We start from the raw sequence: 11,601 nt of genomic DNA, 5'->3' as shown, positions 1-11,601 counted from the left end.
TTCTGCAGATAAGTATCCCAAGCATGTGATGCTGGATTTATCCACATAAGGAGAGAGTCAAACGTCCCCAATAAGAATGCAGTATTTTAATGTGGCCATTTTTCATGCAAAGTCATGGAACTTGAATTCCTGAGTCAGACTATTGGTTCGTCAAGCTCAGTTCTGTTTACACTGACTGGCAACTCTTCTTCAGGATGCATGCAAGGCAAATGCTTTACCACTGAGCTATGGCCCTTCCCCATAACATTAAATCCCATCTTTAGTAACAAAATACAGATGATTGAATCACATCTTTTTTATCATATGTCTTCCACATTTTCAAGCTATGGGTGATCTGGAGAAATCTTTTAATTGTTGTGGATTCATGCAGTTTGAGAGTGTGTTTGAGCTGCCTAAACATTAACTAATTCAAAGGCAAAATGAAACCTTATAATGCAATATTCTAAAGATGTTTAGGCATGTCCCCCCCCAATAATCAGATAATTACATATAACTAGTCATCATTACTTCAAACAAATTATGTTCTGTTGAAGCATGAAAAGAAGGATCTTGGCACTCTTTTGGAGTTCATCTATTGTTATCGTTTGACAATAGGTGCCAGTGTGTAAAAAGTGTTAATGGCAGTTTGTGGTTTATGAGGAGGGCATCTCATTTCAGCTGAGCTTCTCGGGAAGCCTGGCTTAATGAGGTGGTGTGTTTTTTTCTTTTAAGACATTTATTTCTTTTATCATGAAAGAGTTCAAGTTTCACAAAACTTGGCAAGAGCAGAAGTTTGGCAAACATGAGTATCTGGATGCCCAAAGCATGGGCCTTTGTTTATAAAACAGTCTCTGTTTCCTCAGGCTGATGCAACCTGAGTGTGCTCCAGCAAGACCATACTCTCTCCCCCCCCTCTCTCACACACACTATGAGGGACAGATATAGCCACATAAATGGAAAACCTGTATACATGTGAGTGGCATGAGGATACTTGCACTTGCAGTGGAGCTTGTGGAAATTATCACAGGCGATCCAGGTTTGGGACCATAGCTTAGTAGCAGAAGACATGCTTTGCATGCAGAAGCTCCCAGGTTCAATCCCTGGCATCACCACGTAAAAGGGTCAAGCTAGCAGATGATGAAAAGACACTTCTCTGCCTGGAGAGCTTTTAGTAGACCAGGGTAGCCAATGGCGTGTCTTCCAGATGTTATTGTACTACAACTTCCCATTGACCCCAGCCAGCATGGCCAAATGTCAGGGATGATGGGAAATGGAGAACAACCATGAGGGCTACCCCTGGAGTAAATAGCAGGATGCTAGGTGGATAAATGGCATAACCAAGGTCATTATCTACACCATATATTGAAAGCCCATTTAATCGACATTTAAAGCATATGGCTTCCCCCCAGAGAATCCTGGGAACTGTCGTTTACACCCCACAGAGTTACAATTTCCAGCACTCTTAAGCTACAGTTCTCAGGATTGTTTGGGGGAAGCCACGTGCTTGAAATGCCCATTCAACATGCTTTAAATGTATGATGTGGGTGTAACCTTAGTATAAGATAACTTTGTATGTTTCTGTGAGGCTGGCAATGAAGTTGACTGTTGATCCCAGAGATGATGCAGCACTGGACCCTAGTTTGTCTTAGTATAACTTCTCAACTTGCAGACACTGATATCACTCCTGTTTCAAAACATTTCTTCATATAGGAAGGTCAGTGTGTCCCTAAGTTTCACACAAAGAAAGCTGGAAATGGTGTGCTTCTTGGGATAGAACAGAGGGCATAGGACCCAGTTATCTGAAGGCGTGCCCCTCTCCATTGGGGATAGGAGAGTTATCTGGATCTGTTTGTATGTGAATCTACCTAATTCACACTTCCCAAAAGACAGTCAAAATTGACAGATCCTCAATTCCTTTCATCCCTACCCTGGGTGAACAAAAGAACAAGTGCTTGCTAGCCTAACACTTATATTTGTGACCTTGGTAGACAGAGGGTCATCAATCCACTGAACTTTCCCATGGCAGTGGTCAACCAAACTTCCTAAAAATAAAGGTTCCAGTTCAGATGATATGCAACATAAAAACAAAAGAAGCCCCTCTGGATCAGGCCAAAGGCCCATCTAGTCCAGCGTCCAGTTTTCACACTGGGGTGGGAAGTCCACAAACAGGACCTGAGTGCAAATGGTATAGAATAAAATATAAAAAGCAATAAATAATTATAATAAAATATAATGAATCCTATAAATAAAAACATGAAATAGATATAAATCAATATTGGCTGCAAGTTCCTACCAGCTTTATCTGAACAAAATGCTCAGAAGTTATTGTCTGATGCAGACCTGCTTGAAGCGTTGATATTCCTGTTTATTTTGACTCCCATAAGGAAAACAACCACCACCACCTTCAAACGTTGCAGCCAAGTTATCGCTTCAGATGTAAAACCCTGATGGCAAAATATACAGGTACACGAGTTTATATGTCACACCAGTGAGTATGAAAAATAATACAATTGCTGCAAATAATGCCTCCTGTATATCGTTCCTCCAACACAGCCATCACAGCAGAGTCTTTTGTGATGCTCTTGTGGGCGTTACGACTTCCATAAAGGAGGCTCTATCATTTCTGGAAGCTACCAGGCCTACTATAGAGATTATAAGAGCTTCCCAGTCCTACCAAAGAGGGGGAAAGCAGCAGTTTACAACGTGTGCCTGCCAAGAAAGAGTAGACACTCCAGATGGCATTAGGCAGGTGTACGCCATTGGCATGAAACTCTGCCTTAGAATTATTGTAATGGCACGGCTAGGCTAGGTGCCTTGCCTTTTCGGGATGGCAGCCACTACACTGAGACTTCTCCCCAGCCCTCACACTTGAATGGGCATGCATGGCTGAACCCCCACTGAGACATGACTTTCAGGGTACACTACAACTTTGTACAGCAGAGCAAAAGAAAGTACAGTACTTCCTCTAACAGTGGGCACAGGTGGTGAGTGCCGACAGGACTATAGTTGAAACAGAGCCACTGAGAAATACAGTATTGCATGGGGAGACGGCTGGCTAGCTGGCTAGAATTCTAAACAGGAGCAATCCTGCTATGGGGTGCAGACACACAGCAACATTTTTTTTGGCAAGCCCTACCTTTTATATTATTCTATTTATTCATCACTTCTTTTTCTCAAAAAGAAACTCCAAGTTAAACATTAAAAACAGATATAAAACAAGACTAAAAGACACCCTAAAATACTTGCAGGGCCCATCAAAACAACATCCAACTCCTCTCCACTTGACTAAAAGCAAACAGAAAATTAAACTCCAAAGGCCTGGGTGAATAAAAATGTTTAACCTGGTGCCAAAAAACAGGCAATGATCAAGCACCTGTCCCAAATACCCAATTCCCCCCCCCCAATGTGCGTATACCACAGAAGTGCACTCTGGTGGTTCATCGACCCTCACTTCCCACTGCCTGTTTTCTCTAGTGATTCAATCTGTGAAACGATAGCCCTTCGCATTGTAGTATTGGAACCAGTCATGTGCCAAAACCCTTCCCTTCTCTGGCCTTTACATCCAGAGATAACTCTCCATCCCAACAGGTTTCCACTATGCCCACTATATCTATATTTGTGGTCTCCACTCTGTCTATGGTCTCCTTGAAAATCAAGCATCCCATCATCTGTGCAAACTGATAAATAGACACAAAACTGACTTCAAAAATGGCAGCATCAAGAAACCAGTGAGGGAAGATTTCAGCCTTCCAGGACACTTTGTAGCTGATGTTAAGGTGGCCATCCTTAAGAAGAGGAACTTCAAAAGGAGGACTGCAATGTCAAACCATTGCAATACAATGTCACTTGTGGACTGAACTGACACAAAGGATTTTTATCACATTATGTGTGTTACTTAGCTTACCAATGCTAGCACCTCTGTGTTATCAACTGTCTGTTTGGGGGTGAATGGCCACTATTAAATATATAACTATCATCATTAGTACTTTTTCTGCATTACATTTCTTTCTGACCTTACTGTTTACAATTCACACACACACACACACATAATACATTTTGTGTCCATGAAAGCTTATGCCATAATAAATGCATTAGACTTCAAGATGACACAAGACTCTTTGTTGCCGTTGACGCTACAGACTAACACTATTACCCCTCTGGAAAATTTATCAGATACACACAGCTGACTTCTACAACCCACTCCTCCTCTCTCCTTTCCAGTTGCTGAAAATAAGGTTCTACCACTGGCCTCCCCCCCCCCCGTGCCTAAAGCCCCTCTTTGCCCTCACATTTCAATCTCCATCTTGAGGTCACTGTTCCTCTGAAATCAATTTAATTGGGCCCTCATGTATGTTTTAACAGTATGGCTAATCTGCATTTTGTCTGGCATCACAATAATTAAAGCCTGTCATAAAGAGGGTTATTATGGGTATGTTTTATGACTTACCAACAACCAGCCGAACATATTAAGGAGCCTAAATGAATTATGCTCTGTCATACCTGTCTTGAGTCTGCACACTAGTGCTGAATGATTAGTTCAACCATATCCTTCCGAATGGGAAGGCCATCACTCACAAGAAGCACTCGGGTTCTTCCAAGTCTTCATACCATTTTTTCCCCCTCCCTTCCTTTGTGGTCTTCATGTTTATTTTTATTTTTTTTATGTACAGCACCATGTGCATCTGATGGTGCTTTATTATTGTTGATGTTGTTAATAATAATACCATGCATGTAAACTTAGGAAGCTGCCTCATACTGAGTCAGACCAGTGGTCCACCCAGCCTAGTATTGTCTGCACTGACTGAAAGCAGCTCTGCAGGGTTTCAGAGTGGTTTCTCTCCCCATCCTAGCTGGACATATTATAAATCACCACATTATAAATAATGTCAACACATTATAAATATACATCCTTACCTTACAGGGTTATTGTAACAATTGCAAGAAGAGAATGCAAGTGAGATATTTTGAATACTCCAAAAATTACTCTGAAAAGTGCTACAGAAATTAGTGCTATGCCAAACATTTCTTCTAACCCCCCAAATGTTCTCCATGAATTAATGACAAAAGTCATTGCATCAAATAATGATCACAAAGGAAGGGAAATCTCAGCAAAAATCTTTTGGTAGAATGCAGATTGTTTTTAGTTTGCTTGTTTGACTTACCTTACTTTTAAGACAGCTGAGCAGTTGTTGTTTTTCTCTGAATGTTCTTTCTTTTATTCTGCAGATCATCTCAGCAGTGGTCTGCACTCTTCAGCCTTCCCAGGTGTCTGTGCTTTGTGAAAACCACTTTTCTGTAAACATGGGAAGGGAGGAAGGCTGCTGCTATCACAGCAGCAATGGCAGCTGATGATTTAATGAATTTCTCTCCTACCCTTCCTCCTGAAGGAACTTGGGGAGGAACATACCTCCCATGTTCTTGACAGCTATTTGCTGATTTTTTAAAAAAATGAAGTCTCCTTGCCTCCAGGGGTAGAATGTCATGAGGTAACTCCAGGGCCTGATTTAAACTTCTTGTGGCCCTAAGCTGTAACATGACTTAGGGTTGCCAGGTTCAGGGCCTGAGACTGATCCTGTATCTTTAGGAGAAGAGAAAGTGAGCCAAGTGCAGGTGTTCTTGCAACCTGTAATTTGAAAAACCACAAGGTGGCATTCTCCCTTCCCTCTGTACAACTTTTAAAGATACAGAAGGCCTCTTGGTTGCCAGGCCCAGCCTCCAAGAGGTCTTCTGTATCTTTAAAAGTTGTGCAGGGGGAAGGGAGAATTCTACCTTGTGGTTTTTCCCATTACAGTGTTGCAAGAAAACCTGCACTTGGCTGACTATCTCTTCTCCTAAAGATACAGGATCAGTCTCAGGCCATGGACCTGGCAACCCTAAACATGAGTGAGGCCCCTCTTCAACAAATAATAAAAAAATTGAATTCAAAATATGGGCTGTACAATTAAACAGAATTTGATAGTCGTGTAATATAGGTATTAAAAATACAAGTTATATGTGTGCATATTCCTTATTTAGGAGTTTGTCAAACACATAACACAATTAAACAATATAATATAAAGTTATAATATATTAATTAGATATAATATAATTTATATATACATGCGGGCTGTTTTCTGCAAGAATCCAAAAGTCTGCATGTGTATGACGTTCTATAGAATTGTTTACTGTTGTTGGCAAGTGAGCCGCAACAATGATATTCAATACCTACCAAAAATTATCTTCATTTTATATGATCTTTATGGTTTCTTGGTGGCAATGTTGTAAGCTTTTTTCCCCTTTCTTTCTAACGCGAGGCCCCTCGTAATGTGAGGCCCTAAGCTGTAGCTTGTACGTAAATCCAGCCCTGGGTAACTCTTCCACTTAGGTCCTCTTCCCCATATCACAAATCACAGGCAGCTGGAGAGGTTACAGAGAGCAGGAGAACTGCTTATTGGAAAGAGAAAGCACACACTCTTGGCTACCTCACAACAGGTCGGTAACCTCGATCCCGCACCTGTGATAAAGGACATTCTAAAGCCCTCTGTGAACAAGTCTCTTTCATGGAGGAAGGGGATTTTTGGGGCAATTGGAGGGCAGGCTTTGGCCCAGCAGGAATAGAAACACTATTTTTTTAAAAAAAATTAGTTCCACCATTGAGCGTTGGAAGGTGACTTTTCCCAAGAATCCCATTCCCAAGCTGTGACAGCAGTGGATTTGGCCTGCCCCTATGAAGGAGGAAGTCTTGAGATACCTTCTCCCAAAGACAGAGGGAGGAGAGACTCTGGGGACCCTGTACCAACAGGAATGGGGGCTGACATGTACTATAAAAATCAATTTCACCAAAAAACCCTCCCCTGGACTCCTCTTCATTCCTCCAGCATATTTCCTTCCCATCCTTGTGCAGTGTGGGCTTTACCAATTGCCTTTGTGGATTAAACATGTTTTTTTTTGGGGGGGGGGAAGGTGCCTCAGCGGACCTTTCATTTTTTTCTCTTTTTTTCCTGACTTCTTCCCACCATCTTTAATTTGATTGGATTCTGCTAAATTGAGCTTCTGCTTTGGCTGTTTGCTTAATGGCTAATGACACTTATTATGGACTGGTAAATGGCTTGCAGCACTAGTAACCCACCCCAAAGCATGTTGGGATATAGGGGACCTCTCTAACCACCTCCTAACGCTGACTGGGTTTGGAGGCTGTTCAGTCTAGTCCTCCTGGGGAATGCTAAACAGCAGGGTTGGTTGGCACTGGTTAGTCCATGCATGCCCAGGGCTGTCTGTTAAGGGAAGATGCTAAACATTGCCTCCCATCACACCATTTGGGTGATGGAATGCGCCTGGGGTGGGTTTGGCCCTTGACAGCAAGCAGGGGTCTTTCCCTCATTTGTCTGCAAAGGTGACACCTGCCTGTACTCAGCAGCTGAGGCATTTGTGCCTACCCTCAAGTTACAATAAATATAAACTTCATGCCATCTTGGTCTCTCAAGCTTACATTCTGGCTGCAGGGACAATAATGTGGTTCAGCTTGCTTGTAGAAATCACCTGGCAGTGGACTCTCCATTGGCATATTCTACCCCCACTGCAGCTTGCTGGTTCAGGGCACTAAGGCTCCATTTGTGTTCTGCATTTAAAGCAATATTATATACCACCTTAAACAGTCATGGCTTCCCCCCCACACACACAAGCATCCTGCGAACTAGAGTTTATTAAAGATGCCAAGAATTGTTAGGAGACCACTGTTCCCCTCATAAGAATTCTGGGACCTATGAGGGGAATAGGAATCTCCTAATCATCTTAACACCCTTAACAAACTATAGTTTCCATGAGCCTTTGGGGAAAACCATTTCTGTTTAAAGTGGTATGAATGCAGATGGGACCTAAGAGACACTGAAGGACTCTGAGGTCCATTCCCCCCCCCAAAAAAAGAAAATCCTAAAACCACCCTAGTTGATTATTCCTTCCCCAAAAAGAAAGAAACTGGCCGCTTTCTTTCCTAACAATGAGCCATTGTATGGTTGCCTGAAGTTTGATCTTCCTTTGAACACATCTGCAAGGACTCACTGAATAACAGAGGCAAGTACAGTGAGGAGTCATTTTCAGAGGAGAGGTCACTGAAGGAGCCTCCAATTCGAGCTCTTGGCTTCCTGGGAAAGTGATCTGCCACCAAGCAAAAGAAGCATTTCCAGTAGCTCTGCCGAGCAGAGCCTCTGTAATACTTAACCCACACATTCTTTACAGGTGCCTTACCAGCAGATCTCACCCATTATCGCTGCAGACAATAGGATGCAGGGAAGATGAGCACAGCAGCGGCCACGTTGCCAGCATGAATTGTCTCCTGATCCTGACCTCTAGCCACGTTGGCTGCCAAACCCCCCTCTTTGAATAGAAGTCTGCAGCTATGGAGTTCAGGTATGCGCAAACATATTCCCAGTATTGGATCAGGATCTATAAATACTACTGTCTCTTCCTTCCCCTCCTCATCCCACTGTCCCTCCACATTTTTCTTATTATGCATTCGGGTGGCTCTGAAATCACCAAAAATCTGCTTGGATCTGGCAGATTTAAAAGAGCTGGACTTTCTGTCACCCACCCTACCTATCATCATGTGCAGGCTAGGGATGGGGGAGAAATAAGATTCGGTTCACATTTCAAGTGGAATCGATCAAAGTTGCACTTTCCAAAACGGTATGAGAACTGACACACAGGCATCTTCCAAAATTCACACTTATCTGGATTTCCCAGTGCAGTTCTCCAGCAAAAATGTATTAGATTAGGGGAACATGTACATAAAAATGAATCCATTCCGGAAAATAACATATAAAAATGTGTTATATTAGAGAAATTACCTGTCCATTAGTCAAAACTGCATACAAAAATGTGTTTATTGGGAGAAACTCGCATTAAAATGTCAACCATTTTCATGAAGATTTTTTTAAAAATTGCAAATTGCTGCAGAAATGGGGAGAAGTGAATTTAATATTGGAAAAATGAGAAAGTGAGAGAACTGAAATGGACAGATCTTTCCATCCTTAGGGAAGGCAGGTTACTCCACCCACCAACAAATATGCAAAGAAACTTGATCTGATTTCTGAGAAAGATTGTTTCAAGATTTTTATCTGTGTGATGTTTTGTTCTTGTAATATGCCTGCAAGTCAATTACGACTTATGGCAACCCTATGAATCTTTTTTGGATATATTCATAGGATTTTCACGATAAGAGGTATTCAGAGGTGGCTTACCATTGCCTTCCTCTAAGCCAGCGATTCCCAACATGGGTGGTAGCGCCCCTCTGGGGGGCATTACAGCCTTTCAGGGGGCGTTGGCATGACTACAAACTTTACGGGGTCGTTTGGGTTCATTAGGGGGGTGTTGACATTTGGCAGTCTGATGCGACAGTTGAAGCATTTAAGTTTAATTTTATTTAATACACAAATCATTAATTTTTAAACTGTTTTGTCCCCAGTTAGAATGTATTTAATAGCCTCAATTCATGGAAATAACACTATAAATAGTGTGTGCTCTTTAGTAAAGAAATTCTGAATAGCAGCCAGTGTCATATCGAGGAATGGGGATATTAGCCACGCCCCAGCACTAGGTAATGTTCCGATGCTGTCTTGAGGGATGTTGGAACCAATCACAAGAGAGTGTTTGAGAAGCTGGGTGTATTGGTGGGGGGCGCATTCTTCCAATGGATGAGTGCCATGTGCAAATGGGTGATGCAGACAGTCAGTTATTCGCTGGTTTTCTTCAGGAATGGGACACACTCACTACCCATTGTTTCTGTGATGTTTACTTTTCTATAACTATGTATGTATATTAATAAATCATACTAAGAATTCAATGTGCAATCTAAGTGCAATAAAAAGGCATGATAAAAACGATCAGTAATAATAATTGAAAATACCTTTTATGCATTACTCATATTTTAAGGGAAGAATAGGAAGCACTGGCATATACTTAATCTGAGGGGGGCTTTGTGCACAAAAAGATTTTGCAAAGGGGCGTTGGGTCGAAAAAGGTTGGGTAACGCTGCTCTAAGCCTATGGCACCCAGTATTCCCAGGCAGTTTCCCACCCAAGTACTAACCAGGCCTGACCCTGCTTAGCTCCGAGATCAGACAAGATAGGGCGTGTTCAGGGTAGTATGGCCGTAGGCCCGTATAGGATTAAGTCCCACTAATTCTAAGCTGAGAAAACCAACCACTGAGTGGTAGCACAACTCCTGAGAACAAACAACTGAGTAACAAAGAACACTGCATTTCATTTGGTATATCTTGTTGTTGTTATATGCCTCCAAGTCGATTACGACTTATGGAAACCTCATGAATCTTTTTTGGATATATTCATAGGGTTTTCATGGTAGGTGTTCAGAGGTGGTTTATCATTGCCTTCCTCTGAGCCTACGGCACCCGGTATTCCCATCCAAGTACTAACCAGGCCTGACCCTGCTTAGCTTTCAAGATCAGACGAGATAGGGCATGTTCAGAGTAGTACAGCCGTTTTGTTGTTGTTGTTATGTGCCTCCAAGTCGACTACGACTTATGGCGACCCTATGAATCAGTGACCTCCAAGAGCATCTGTCATGAACCACCCTGTTCAGATCTTGTAACTTCAGGTCTGTGGCTTCCTTTATGGAATCAGTCCATCTCTTTTTTGGCCTTCCTCTTTTTCTACTTCCTTCTGTTTTTCCAAGCATTTCTAGTGAATCGTGTCTTCTCATGATGTGTCCAAAGTATGATAACCTCAGTTTCATCATTTTAGCTTCTAGTGATAGTTCTGGTTTAATTTGTTCTAACACCCAAGTATTTGTCTTTTTTGCAGTCCATGGTATCCACAAAGCTCTTCTCCAACACCACATTTCAAATGCGTTCATTTTTCTCTTATCAGGTTTTTTCACTGTCCAACTTTCACATCCATACATAGAGATCGAAAATACCATGGTCTGAATGATCCTGACTTTAGTGTTCAGTGATACATCTTTACATTTGAGGACCTTTTCTAGTTCCCTCACAGCTGCCCTCCCCAGTCCTAGCCTTCTTCCGATTTCTTGACTATTGTCTCAATTTTGGTTAATGATTGTGCCAAGGTATTGATAATCCTTGACAAGTTCAGTGTCCTCATTGTCCACTGTAAAGTTGCATAAATCTTCTGTTGTCATTACTTTCGTCTTTTTGACGTTCAGCTGTAGTCCTGCTTTTGTGCTTTCCTCTTTAACTTTCACCAGCATTCGTTTCAAATCATTACTGGTTTCTGCTAGTAGTATGGTATCGTCTGCATATGTTAAATTATTGATATTTCTCCCTCCAATTTTCACACCTCCTTCATCTTGGTCCAATCCTGCTTTCCATATGATATGTTCTGCATATAGATTAAATAAATAGGGTGATAAAATACACCCCTGTCTCACACCCTTTCCGATGGGGAACCAATCGGTTTCTCCATATTCTGTCCTTACAATAGCCTCTTGTCCAGAGCATAGGGTGCACATCAGGACAATCAGATGTTGTGGCCCCCCATTTATTTTAAAGCATTCCATAGTTTTTCATGATCTACACAATCAAAGGCTTTGCTGTAATCTATAAAGCACAAGGTGATTTTCTTCTGAAATTCCTTGGTCCGTTCCATTATCCAACATATGTTTGCGATA

The 11,601-nt window shown here is 41.9% G+C and overlaps 1 pseudogene; it reads right to left on the bottom strand.

Moving 5' to 3' along the window:
* Window positions 1-9,992: 9,992 nt before the first annotated feature.
* On the bottom strand, window positions 9,993-10,110 carry LOC133384654 (5S ribosomal RNA; annotated as a pseudogene).
* Between the last annotated feature and the right edge of the window lie 1,491 nt (window positions 10,111-11,601).

This window comes from Rhineura floridana, chromosome 4 (genome assembly GCF_030035675.1).
Source record: "Rhineura floridana isolate rRhiFlo1 chromosome 4, rRhiFlo1.hap2, whole genome shotgun sequence".
In the NCBI taxonomy this organism is placed as follows: Eukaryota; Metazoa; Chordata; class Lepidosauria; order Squamata; family Rhineuridae; genus Rhineura; species Rhineura floridana.
The sequence above is the reverse complement of the archived record's forward strand: the minus strand, read 5'-3'. Positions and strand labels throughout refer to the sequence as shown.